Source organism: Scyliorhinus canicula, chromosome 9, assembly GCF_902713615.1.
Source record: "Scyliorhinus canicula chromosome 9, sScyCan1.1, whole genome shotgun sequence".
Classification (NCBI taxonomy): domain Eukaryota; kingdom Metazoa; phylum Chordata; class Chondrichthyes; order Carcharhiniformes; family Scyliorhinidae; genus Scyliorhinus; species Scyliorhinus canicula.
This window is the reverse complement of record NC_052154.1, coordinates 78,488,658-78,502,476: the sequence shown is the minus strand read 5'-3', so window position 1 is coordinate 78,502,476 and position 13,819 is coordinate 78,488,658. Positions and strand designations below refer to the sequence as shown.

Sequence of the window (13,819 nt, the reverse complement as noted above, 5' to 3'; positions counted from 1 at the left end):
TATCACTGCCAGGGAGGGACCAGAGCATAGTGCATGATGCTTAATTCTCAGCCGCACTGATATTTACGTTCCTCGTATCGTAAAACAGAGAATCCAGCCCATCCAGTTCAATTTCTGGTCAATAGTAACCCCAGGAGATACTGCAATTGTCAAACCATTGAACGTCAACGGGAGATGGTGGAATTCTCCCTTTTTAAAAATAAATTTAGAATACCCAATTCATTTTTTCAAATTAAGGGCCAATTTAGCATGGCCAGTCCACCTACCCTGCACATCATTGGATTGTGGGGGCGAAACCCACGCAAACACGGGGAGAATGTGCAAACTCCACCCGGACAGTGACCCAGAGTCAGGATCGAACCTGGGACCTTGGCGCCGTGAGGCAGCAGTGCTAACCCACTGCGCCACCTTGCTGCCCCTGGTTGAATTCTCTCTTATTGAAGATGGTCATTCCCTGGCAATTGTGTGGTGTGAATGTTACTTGCCACTTGTCAGCCTAAAACTGAGTGTCTTCTCGATCTTGCTGCATATAGCTGCAAGAAAATGAAGTGCATGCCCCAAATAATGACCCTCCAATCTAAATCTACCTAAAAAATAAAAATGCCACCTTCTCTCAGGAAAATCTTTCAAGATAATGAAGACAGAGCCCAGGTATAAAGGGTCTTCAATCGTATTTTTTTTTGATGTGGAGATGCCGGCGTTGGATTGGGGTGGGTACAGTAAGAGGCCTTACAACACCAGGTTAAAATCCAACAGGTTTGTTTCGCATCACAAGCTTTCGGAGCGCAGTTCCTTCCTCCTTCCTGAGGAAGGAGCTGCGCTCCGAAATCTAGTGATTTGAAACAACCCTGTTGTATTTTTTTTTATTCCCGGGCTTGACTGTCCTTAATGGGACAGTCAGACGCTGCTCAGAGAAAGGGGAAGAATAAATATTCTTGAACTGACTTTTGTGAGGTCACTCAATATAATCATTGCTGATCATGGACATCAACTCCACTTTCTCCCCACTCCCCAGATATCTTAAACAAAGAACAAAGAAATGTATAGCACAGGAACAGGCCCTTCGGCCCTCCAAGCCCATGCTGACCATGCTGCCCGACTAAAGTACAATCTTCTACACTTCCTGGGTCCGTATCCCTCTATTCCCATCCTATTCATGTATTTGTCAAGATGCCCCTTAAATGTCACTAGCGTCCCTGCTTCCACCACCTCCTCCGGCAGCGAGTTCCAGGCACCCACTACCCTCTGTGCAAAAAACGTGCCTCGTACATCTACTCTAAACCTTGCCCCTCGCACCTTAAACCTATGCCCCCTAGTAATTGACCCCTCTACCCTGGGGAAAAGCCTCTGGCTATCCACTCTGTCTATGGCCCTCATAATTTTGTAGACCTCTATCAGGTCGCCCCTCAACCTCCGTCGTTCCAGTGAGAACAAACCGGGTTTATTCAACCGCTCCTCATAGCTAATGCCCTCTATACCAGGCAACATCCTGGTAAATCTCTTCTGCACCCTCTCTAAAGCCTCCACATCCTTCTGGTAGTGTGGCGACCAGAATTGAACACTATACTCCAAGTGTGGCCTAACTAAGGTTCTATACAGCTGCAACATGACTTGCCAATTCTTATACTCAACGCCCCGGCCCTTGATTCCCTCAGTGGCCAAATCTGTCTATTTCAGCCTTAAGTATATTCAATGATGATGCATCCACAATAATCTGGGCTGAGAATGCCAAAGAGACAGAACCCTTTGAACCCTCTTGTCCTAAATGTTCAACCCCTTATCCTCAAAGTGTGCCTCCATGTTCTCGATCCCCCAGCCAAGCGAAACAATCTCTCACTATCTACCCTGGAGATCCCCAACATAATCTTGAATGCTTCAGGAAAACCACTACTCAATCTTCTACAATCCAAAAAAATATAGACCCAATTTACTCAGCCTCTCATCAGAAGACCTTTCTCATATCCCACGAGCAATTTATTGAACATCCAAAATACTGCCTGCAATGCAAGCATATCTTTCCTTAAATATTGGAGACCAAAACTGCACACAGTGTTCCAGATGGGGTCTCACCAGAGCCCATACAATTATAGCAAAACTTCCTTATTCCTGTACTCCAACCTCCTTGTGATAAAGGCCAAAATGCCATTTGCTTCCAAATTTATTGCTGTACCTGCATGCTAATTTTCTGTGTTCCTGTAGGAGAACACCTGTGACTCTCTGAACATCAGCATTTATAAGCTTCAGGTTTTATAAAAAGTATTTTGCTTTTCTATTCTTATGACCAAAATGAATCACTTACCCACATTTTACTCCCTCTGCTTCATTGATGCCCACGAACCTGCCTATTACGCTCTGTATCATCTTCACAACTTACAGTTCCACCTAGCTTTGTGTTGACAGCAAATGTACATACTTTGGCCTTTTGTCCCAGCTATTAATAGATTATAAATAGCTGGGCATCACCGCTGATCCTTGTGGAACTCCACTTGTCACATCCCGGCAACTTGAAAATGCCTGATTTATCCTATACTATGCATCCTGTCCATTATCCAGCCCTCAATACATGCTAATACGTTACTCCCAACTTCATGAGCCCTTTAACTTGCCTGTCAACCTTTTGTGTGGTGCCTTATCAAATGTCTTTTGAAAATCAAAGTACGACATCTACTAGCACCACTTTATCTACCTTACTAGTTATACCCTCAAAAAAAAGGATTTCCCTGCCATAAAACCATGTTGACTTATTCTAATCATACTAAGTCTTCCTTAGTGCATTGTTGAGACTTCCTTAATAGATTCTACCATTTTCCAGACGTCTGACGTCTGGGTAACTCAGTCGTCTTTCTCCTCCCTTTCTTGAATAGCAGTGTTATATTTGCTAGCCATTCTGCTGAAGCTATTCCATAATCTGTGCATCCACTATATCTGTGGTTACCTCTTTTAGAACCCTTGGATATAAGCCATTAGGTCCTTGGAATTTGTATGATTTTAGTTCCTCGAGTTTCTCAAGTGCTTTTTCTCTGTTGGTTTGCATTAGCTTAATTTCCCCACTCATTTTGGCTCCAGACGTCAGACGTCTGTGAAGACAGATGCAAAATATTTGTTTAACTTCTCTGCCATTTCCTCATTCCACATGATAATTTCTCCTGTCTTTGATTTTAAGGGACCAATGTTTACTTTAGCTACTCTGTTCCTATTTGTACTTGTACAAATTCTTACAATCTGTTTTCATACTCGTAACTAGTTTACTCCCATATTCTTTTGTTCCCTTTTTATCAACTTTCTGGTGGCCCTTTGCTGCTTTCTAAAACACTACCAACCCTCAGATTGACTACTATTCTTTGCAACATTGTCAGCCTATTATTTAATCTAATTCTATCCGTAGCCTCCTTAGTAAGTCACTGATGAATGAGTTTATGTTTTTCAATGCAATGTCTTTTTTGTTCAACATTTTGAATTGCTTCTTTAAATGTTTCTCATTGTTTAGTTACCGCCATACCTTTTAGACAAACGAGTCAATCGACCTTTGCAGCTCTACCTCATATCTATGCAATTGGCTTTGTTTACATTTAAGATTCCTGTTTGTGATTGGAGTATGTTGTTTTCAAATTTAATGTTGAACTCAATTGTATTATGAGCAGTATTTTCCTGTGGATCTTTTATTAAGACATTATTAATTAATCCTGTCTCAATGCACAACACAGGCCTAAAATAGCTTCCTCCCTAGTTGGTTCCACAATGTATTACTCCAGAAAACTGTCATGAAACCATTCTACAGACAGACAGGAACACCATCACCTGGAAGTTCTCTTCCAAACAACACAACATCCTGACTTTGTTCCTTCTTAACTCCCTTCTTAACAGCACTGTGGGCGTACCCACACTATATGGACTTCGGCGGTTCAAGAAGGCAGCTCACTACCACCTTTTCAACCGCAATTAGGAATGGATAATAAATGCTGGCTTAGCCAGCAGCAGCCACATCTATGAATGAATAAAAAATAACTCATCTTCCAGACCACCTTTGTCATTTGATTGGTCTAATCTATATGATGATTAAAGCCCCCCACGTCCATTACATTCCCATTGCTACAAACTCCAATAATTTCTTGTTTAATGTCCAATGGTATAACTCCCATTTAGGGGCAAATAAACTACTCCCACCAGTGTTTTGTAACTCTTACTATATCTAATCTCCACCCATTCTCTCTCACAGATGTCCTTATGTCATCTTTTATTATCAGAGCTACCCCTCCTTTGTCATTCCGTTTGTCTTTTTTGAAACATTGTGCACCCTGGAATATTAATTTCCCAACGTTGGTTACCCTTTAACCATGTCTCTGTGATAGCAATTGTATCTAAACCATTTATCTCAATTTGTGCCACAAATTCATCTATCCTATTGGGATGATCCATGCATTCAAATAAAATGACTTCAGTTTTATTTTTTACTACTATTGCCTGCATGGACCTTACTGTCTCATGCACTGTTACTATTAAACTCTCTGTCCCTTCCTGTCTCACTCAGCTTCTCTTTACACACATCGATATACTTTCCTCGTGCCTCAACTTTTATCTTTGGATTTCTCAATCTCCCTCCCGAACCCTCCTCCTCTCCGGCTAGTTTAAAGCCATTTTTCACTACTCTGACCATATTTGCTGGCACACTGTTAAGTTTGTATGCTCTCTCCCTTCCGAGCAATAACTTACCTGGACCAGATAGCTTCCATGGGTGGGTTGCTGAATATTTGGACCCCTCTCATCGATGACGTGTTCCAAATGTGTGGACGTTGGCTGACAGAACGGTAATGAGGCCTGACCATGAAAACTGATTTGATCATCAACCACTTGCATTGGGTGGGTTGTGTGTTTGTTCTGCCCACTTGCTGTCCAGTGCAAATGGTTACATAGATTACCGTGCTGCTCTTATAACAGTGAGAGCATTGTAAAACACAAATATCAAGCCTGAAGTTCCATGGCTCATTGAACTGACATAAATGGCAGAGTCAGCTATCTGCCAATTTTGGTCATTGATTCCACACGGTCAGTGGAGATTCCCAGTTTTAAATATTTCAAGTGTATATCATTCTGGGTGCATTTTGGGCACCCACCCAGCAAGACTGGGCTGGTGGCTTGCTGCTGGAATGAGCACCACAACCTGAGGCCCAGCAGTCTGTAGGTTCGGCACATTGGTCTCCCAATTCCCGAGTGATGCATCCCTTTGTCTTCGATCTCGGCACAGGCCTGATAATTGCAGCTGCGAGTTGCACTTCCACCGGACTGGCAGTCGTAACACCTTCTTTCACCCTGGTGGATTCCAGAGGTGACCAAATAATATGCAAGGTGGGAATCCCCTATCTTGTCTTCCTCCTCCACCCTGTGCTTGTGTCCTCTCCAAACACAGAAAACCAGGTTTGGGCAGATGGAAGTTTCTCAAACCAAAACCCACGAAAATTAACAGGGCTTCTCATGATGTATTCAGGTTCCAGCCTGTTTTGCTGGCTTGTTGTCTGATTTATGGCGAGAATGAACGAGAAGGCCATGGATTTTCAAGCCTGATGACTGTATATCACTGTTGGACAGGCACTGAATATGTAAGTAAGGGAACAGTAGAATAATGCTAGTGCTGATTGTGTTTCATTGTAGAACAACACACAGGCAATGATCATAAGGTACTAAGGTTGTATGAAACAGGAGCAGAAGTAGGCCATTTGGCCAATCGAACCTGCTCCACCAAGTGACCTTGCCCTGCTGCAGGTGACTACAAGAGAGAGAGCTGATTGGTGAGTAGCAGGTAAGGTAGGTAGGTTCTTCATACCAGGGGTGGAGCTGGGTGGGAGAAATCTGGAATCTGGGAAGGTAAGTGGTACTTTGTGTCTGTGTCTGTGTCTCTTTCTGTGTTTTCAAATTGTGTGTGTGTGGGGGGGAGGGGGGGGGGACTGAGAAGTGACATCACAGGAAATTTGTGACCTGATTGGCTGGTAAGGAATCTGTTAAATTTGAAAAAAAAAAATGAAAAAACTAATTAAAACTAATTAATTAACTAGGTAGAGGAGTAACTAAACCTGAGGGCAGAGATTAGTATTTAGCATTTAATTTTACAGTAACTATCTTGTGCCAGGGACCATATAGTTAATTGTAACTTAATCTAATAACAATTTAAGTATTTATTTCAAATTCATTAACGAGTGTTTAACTGACACCCAGCGGAGTGCAGTGCTCCAACTGTGAGAGGTGGGAGATCTGTGACGCTTCTACCGTTCCAGTCGACTACGTCTGCAGAAAGTGTAACCAATGGCAGCTCCTCACAGACCACATGGTTCAGTTGGTGCAGCAGTTGGATGCACTTAGGAGCATGCAGGTGGCGGAAAGCGTCATAGATAGGAGTTATTGAGACACGGTCACACCCAAGATGCAGGTAGACTGATGGCTAGAAAGGGTAGGCAGTCAGTGTAGGAATCCCCTGTGGCTGTCCCTCTCTCTAACAGGTATACTGTTTAGGATACTGTTGGGGGGGATAGCCTATCAGGGGGAAAAAACAGTAGCCAGTATAGTGGCACCACAACTGGTCTGTTGCTCAGCAGGGAAGGGCAAAGTGCATATGAGTGATAGCTATCGGGGACTCTATAGTAAGGGGCACTGGTAGTTGCTTCTGTGGACGTGAAAGAGACTCCAGGATGGTAAGTTGCCTCCCTGGTGCCAGGGTCAAGGATGTCTCTGAACGAACACAGGACATCCTGAAGTGGGAGAGTGAACAGCCAGAGGTCGTAATACACATAGGTGCTAACAACATAGGCAGGAAGAGTGATGAGGTCGTGCAGAAGGAGTTCTGGGAGTTACGCAATAAGCTAAAAAGCAGGACCTCTAGGGTTGTTATCTCAGGATTACTCCCTGTGCCGGGTGCCAGTGAGGCTAGAAGTAGGAGGATAGTGCAGCTAAATACGTGGCTAAACTGGTGGTGTAGGAGGGAGGGTTTCAGATTTCTGGACCATTGGGATCTCTTCCGGGGCAGGTGGGATATGTACAGGAAGGACGCGTTGCATCTAAACTGGAGGGGCACCAATATCCTGGGTGGGAGGTTTGCTAGAGTCACTCGGGAGGATTTAAACTAGTATGGCGGGGGGATGGGAACCAGAGCCTCAGCTTAGAAGGTGTAATAACTGAAGGGAAAATAGAGAACAAAATAAAGAGAACATCATCACCCTCAGACAGAGCAATAAAGGTGACAAGTATGAGAAGGGAGGTGGTCAATGCAGGACTGAGGGTGTTGTACCTAAATGCACGCAGTATACGGAAGAAGGAAAATAAGCTTGTTGCACATATTGAAATTGGCCGGTACGATGTTGTGGGCATCACAGAGACATGGCTGCAAGGGGATCAGGGCTGGGATCTAAATATCTAAGGATATGTGTCCTATCGAAAGGCAAGTGGGCAAAGGAGGCGGGGTTGCATTGTTGGTAAGGAATTAAGTTAAATCGATAGCAAGAAGCGATATAAGATCAGAAGGCATAAAATCTCTGTGGGTAGAGTTGAGGAATCGCAAAGATAAAAAGACCTTGATGGGAGTTATGTACAGGCCCCCGAGCAGTAGTCAGGATGTGGGGCAGAAAATAAATCAGGAGATAGAAAAGGCATGTAAAAAGGGAATATTACAATAATCATGGGGGACTTCAATATGCATGTGGACTGGGAAAATCAGGTTGGCTGTGGATCCCCATAAAAGGAATTTATGGAATGTCTAAGAGATGTTTTATTTGAGCAACTTGTGACAGAGCGTACTAGGGAATAGGCAATTCTGGATTTGGTGATGTGTAATGAGGCAGACTTGATTAGGGAACTTAAGGTGAAGGAACCCTTAGGGAGCAGTGACCACAATATGAACGAATTTACCCTGCAGTTTGAGAGGGAGAAGCTGGAGTCAGATGTAACAGTATTACAATTAAATAAGGGTAACTACAAAGACATGAGAGAGGAGCTGACCAGATTTGATTGGAAAAGGAGCCCAGCAGGGAAGACAGTGGAACAGCAATGGCAGGGGTTTTTGGGGGTTATTTAGGAGGCACAGCAGAAATTCATCCCAAGGAGAAAGAAACATGCTAAGGGGAGGACAAGGCATCCATGGCTGACGAGGGAAGTCAAGGACAGCATAAAGGCTAAAGAAAAAGCATACAAAGTGGCAAAGATTAGTGGGAAACCAAAGGATTGGGAAGCCTTAAAAGTGAGCAGAAGACATTTGAAAAAGCAATAAGGGGGAGAAGATGAAATATGAGTGTAAGCTAGCTAGTAATATAAAAGAAGATAGGAAAAGTTTTCTTCAATATATAAAAGGTAAGAGAGAGACACAAATAAACATTGGACCACTGGAAAATGAGGATGGAGAAGTAATAATAGGAAACAAGGAAATGGCAGAAGAACTGAATCGTTACTTTGCATCAGGCTTCACGGTGGAAGACACCAGTGAGATGCCAGAGCTCCAGGAGAACCAGGGGGCAGAGGTGAGTGCAGTGACCATTACTAAGGAGAAGGTTCTAGGGAAACTGAAAGGTCTAAAGGTGGATAAATCATCTGGACCGGATGGACTACACCCCGGGGTTCTAAAAGGGATGGCTGCAGAGGCAATTGTGGAGGCATTGGTAGTGATCTTTCAGGAATCACTGGTGGCAGGCAAGGTCCCGAAGGACTGGACAGTGTGGCTGATGTAACACCCCTGTTTAAGAGGGCAGGGAGGTAGAAGATGGGACATTATAGACCGGTTAGCCTGACTTTGGTCATTGGTAAGATTTTAGAGTCCATTATTAAAGATGAGATTGCGGACTACTTGGAAGTGCATGATAAAATAGGCCTGAGTTAGCATGGCTTTGTCAAAGGGAGGTCATGTCTGACAAATCTGTTAGAGTTCTATGAGGAGGTAACAAGGAAGTTAGACAGGAGAGCCAATGGACGTGAGTTATTTAGATTTCCGGATGGCCTTTGAGAAGGTGCTGCATAGGAGACTGTTAAATAAGTTCAAAGCCCATGTTGTTAAGGGTACGATCCTGGCATGGATAGAGGATTGGCTGACTGGCAGAAAGCAGAGAGTGGGGATAAAGGTTTTTTTTTTAGGATGGCAGCCGATGACTAGTGGTGTGCATCAGAGGTTGATGCTGGGACCACAACTTTTCACAATGTACATTAATGATCTGGAGGAAGGTACTGAAGACACTGTTGCTAAGTTTGCAGATGATACAAAGATCTGTAGAGGGACAGGTAGTATTGAGGAAGCAGGGGGGCTGCAGAAGGACGTGGACAGGCTAGGAGAGTGGGCAAAGAAGTGGCAGGTGGAAAACAACGTGGAAAAGTGCGAGGTTATGAATTTTGGAATGTAGAATGGAGGCATAGACTATTTTCTAAATGGGGAAATGCTGAGGAATTTAGAAGCACAAAGAGACTTGGGAGTCCTTGTTCAAGATTCTCTTAAGGTTAACTTGCAGGTTCAGCCGGCAGTTAGAAAGGCAAATGCAATGTTAGCATTCATGTCGAGAGGGCTAGAATACAAGAGGAGGGATGTACTTCTGAGGCTGTACAATGCTCTGGTCAGACCCCAGTTGGAGTATTATGAACAGTTTTGGGCCCCATATTGAAGGGAAGATGTGCTGGCCTTGTAAGGGTTCCAGAGGAGGTTCACAAGAATGATCCCTGGAATGAAGAGCTTGTCTTACGAGGAACGGTTGAGGACTCTGGGTCTGTACTCGGAGTTTAGAAGGATGAGGGTGGATCTTATTGAATCTTACCGGATACTTCGAGGCCTGGATAGAGTGGACATGGAGAGAATGTTTCCACTGGTAGGAAAAACTAGAACCAGTGGACACCATCTCAGACTAAAGGGACGATCCTTTAAAACAGAGATGAGGGGGAATTTCTTCAGCCAGATGGTGGTGAATCTGTGGAACTCTGCCGCAGAAGGCTGTGGAGACCAATTCAGTGCGTGTCTTTAAAACAGAGATAGATAGGTTCTTGATTAATAAGGGGATCAGGGGTTATGGGGAGAAGGCAGGAGAATGGGAATGAGAAAAATATCAGCCATGATTGAATGGTGGAGCAGACTCGATGGGCCGAGTGGCCTAATTCTGTTCCTATGTCTTATGGTCTCATGGTCTTATTTAATAAGATCATAGCTTATCTGATTGTGGGACTAACTCCACTTTCCTACCTGTTTCCCATCTCCACTCCCCATTACCTTTGACTCCCTTGTAGATCAAAAATCTTTTTGACTCCAATCACCCAGCCTCCACTGCTCTCCAATGAGAGAATTCCAAAGGCAAAGAATCCTCTGAGAGATTACATTTCTCATCATCTCTGTCTGGAATGAGAGCCCCATTTTTATAAACTGTGCCCCCTAGTTCTAGCGCTTTTCACAAGAGGACACATCCTTTCAGCACCTGCCCTGTAAGCTTCCTCAGTATCCTACATGTTTCACCAAGAACACCTTGAATTCTTTTAAATTCCAATGAGCATAGGTCCAACCTACTCAACCTATCCTTCTAAGACAATCCCTTCATCCCAGGCTCAGCCTACTGAACCTTCTCTGAACTATCTCCAATGCAAATACTTAAGTAAAAGTGTACTCCTCCACTCAGTGTGGTCTTACCTGCCCAGTACAGTGGCAAAAAAACTTTCCTACATTTGTACACCAATCCCTTGTAATAAAGGTCAACATTTACTTTGCCTTTCTAATTACTTGCTATCCCTGCTGTACCTGCATACTGGGTTTTTGTGATTTATGTACAAGGACATATCCAAAGCCACTGTATTGTGACATTCTGCAGCTTCTATCCTTATTATATTTTTTATTTGATATTGCTCGCAAAGGGATATTGGACATTTGCTGTACAATGCTGAAATATAATACAGCAGCCATTTGAGTGAATAATACTATAAAATAATCCACACAAACAGTACATCAGTGAATGTATCATCGATACAGCAGCAACAGTAACAGATCTAAAACATGACTGGTTTGAGCAGATTTTTAACTGAGATTTCTGTCATTTTTTTATCGCTTATTGTCACGAGTAGTCTTCAATGAAGTTACTGTGAAAAGCCCCTAGCCGCCACATTCCGGCGCCTGTTCAGGGAGGCTGGTACGGGAATTGAACCGTGCTGCTGGCCTGCCTTGGTCTGCTTTAATAGCCAGCGATTTAGCCCAGTGTGCTAAACCAGCCCCAATCACACGAAACAACTGAATATCAAAATCTTTCAGAAAACCTTAGTAAAAATGGTACTTCGTGGGTCACTAATATTGCATTTGCTTTATACTGATAATCTGATTTAACACTATAATGGACAACCATTAAAGGCTTTGGGATATGCTGCAGTATTTCCATGAGCTACTCAAGGTATAAGCAAGATAGTGCAATCAAGTTACTGAAACTTCATTGACATTGTTCATTGACTGATGTTCCGTGTAATTGCAAAGTATTGCAACCTGCTGTTCTTATATACTACTATGTAAATCAGACAATTCTTTATCCAATTAAAAACATACATAAGTATGGGTAACAGCCAGATTTCAAATCTGCAGATACAGTTGGCAGTTTGACTATGATTTTACCGTTTCACTCCCCAAGAAGATTACAAGTTTGTGCCTCAAGCATCAAAATCGAAAGAACCCAACATTTACCTGTGGTATTGGAGAGGTTACTGAGTGGGCTCCATTCCTGAAAGTTGCAGCTCCGTGTATAAGCTTGTGCGTGTGAATTACTGTTCCTGGGCAGTCTGGGACCCGAGGGAAGATTAAGCACCCTGCAAGGAAAAGATTAAGGCGATGAAGGACGTTTCTCCACAGTAAAGTCAAAGAGATGCGACAGGGGAAGAGGGAGAAGGAGAAAGTGGAAGAATGAAAAATAATGAGTGAGGAAAGGGGATAAGGAAATGGAAAATGAGTGAGGGGGAAACTAAAGCAGAAGTTGAAAATGAGGAACGAGATTAGTGAAAAAGGTAATACTCCGCAACATGCTACCATAGAAAGCACAGCGTCTCCCTGCCTGATTTTATAGAGGGTTGTATCATAGCAATGCAACACAGGAGGAGGCCATTCGGCCCTTTGTTCTATGTCAGCTCTATGTTGGTGCTATCCAATTTTTTTTAAAAAATGTATTTTATTACAAACATGTATCAAAACAGGTCACAGCAAACAAACACCCCGGGAAACATGTTTCCCAATAATCAACTATACAGTCTGTACAGGTTTTTCCCCTTTTTCACCCCCCCTCCCCCGCAACGAACAGCCCCTCAAATACGGTCACAAACATCCCCCACCTTTCCTCAAACCCCCCTGAAGAGCCCCTTAACTCATACTTTATCTTCTCTAATCATAGGAACGTACAGGTCACCCAACCAAGCCGCTACTCCCGGTGGCGATGCCGACCGCCACTCCAGCAAAATCCACCGCCTTGCAATCAGAGAGGTGAAGGCCAAGATGTCGGCGTCCCTCCTCTCCATGAGATCCGGTTTCTCTGAGACCCCAAATTTCACCACCAAAGGGTCCAGGTCCACCTCCTCCTCCACTATCCTGGCTAGGACTGCGAAAACCCCCGCTCAGAATCTTCACAATTTTTCGCTATCCCAAAACACGTGCACATGATTCGCTGGCCCCCGCCCACACCTCTCACACTCATCTGCTACCCCCGGAAAGAACCCATTCATTCTCGCCCGAGTCATATGTACCCTGTCTGTGCACCACCTTAAACTGTACCAGGCTCATCCTTGCACAAGAGGAGGTCCCGTTTACCCTACGCAGTGCCTCACTCCATGCTTCCCAATTGATCTCCCCTTCCAACTCCGCTTCCCATTTCTCCTTGATCTTCACCACTCGCTCACCTCCCTGCTCCCCCAGCCACTTATATATACCCCAATTTTTCCTACCCCTTCCACATCTGGGAGCAGCAGTCACTCCAGCAGGGTGTATCCCGGTAACCTAGTGAACCTCCTCCAGACCTTTCGCACAAAGTCCCTAACCTGCAGATACCTGAACTCATTCCCCCTCAGTAGCTCGACCCTCACCCTTAGCTGCTGCAGACTGGCGAACCCTTCCTCCAAATACAGTTCCCTCACCTTGACCAGCCCCACGTCTCACCACCTCCTGTATACACTATTCACCCACCCGCCTCAAACTCATGATTCTCGCACAGCGGTGTTAGCACCGACGTCCCTTCCACCCTAAAATGCCTCCTCAGCTGATTCCATATCTTCACTGTGGACTGGACCACTGGGCTCCCTGAATACCTACTCGGAGCCATTGGCAATGCTGCCGTCACCATAGCCCTCAAACTAGACCCCTTACAAGATTCCTCCTACATCCTAACCCACTCTACCCCTTCTGCTTCCCACCACCACCGCACCTTGTCCACATTTGCCGCCCAATAATAGTGAAGCAAGTTTGGCAACGCCAACCCCCCCTGCTGCCTCTGCCTCTGCATCAGGGTCCTCCCCACCCTCGGCACCTTCTCCACAAATACAAAGTCCAAGGTGATCGTGTCCACTTTCTGAAAAAGGCCTTTGATATAAAGATCGGGAGAGCTTGAAAGATAAACAAGAACCTCGGCAGAATATTCATTTTCACCACTTGGACCCTCCCTGCCAGCGTTAAGTGCAGTGTATCCCACCTCTTAATGTCCTCCCTGGCATCCTCCACGAGCTTCATTAAGTTCCACTTATGGAGCCCCGTCCATTCCCTTGCTAACTGAATCCCCAAATACCTAAACCTATCCCTCGCTACCATAAATGGCATCCCCCCCTAAATTAGCCCGCTGTGCCAGCTCATTCACCGGGAATACATCGC

General features: G+C 44.5%; 1 protein-coding gene across 14 annotated transcripts in view; it reads right to left on the bottom strand.

Annotated features, from left to right (window-relative positions):
• The window catches only part of LOC119971451 (cyclic nucleotide-gated cation channel beta-3-like), a 284,057-nt gene extending 272,258 nt beyond the window's left edge, over window positions 1-11,799 (bottom strand). For 12 of the 14 annotated variants that reach the window (XM_038806994.1, XM_038806996.1, XM_038807001.1 and 9 more), the window contains exon 1: window positions 11,660-11,781. The gene's annotated coding sequence lies outside the window, so the exon portion shown is untranslated. Of the gene's footprint in view, window positions 1-11,659 lie in introns of all 14 variants that reach the window. The other 2 variants (XM_038806991.1, XM_038807006.1) reach the window with 2 other exon arrangements.
• Between the last annotated feature and the right edge of the window lie 2,020 nt (window positions 11,800-13,819).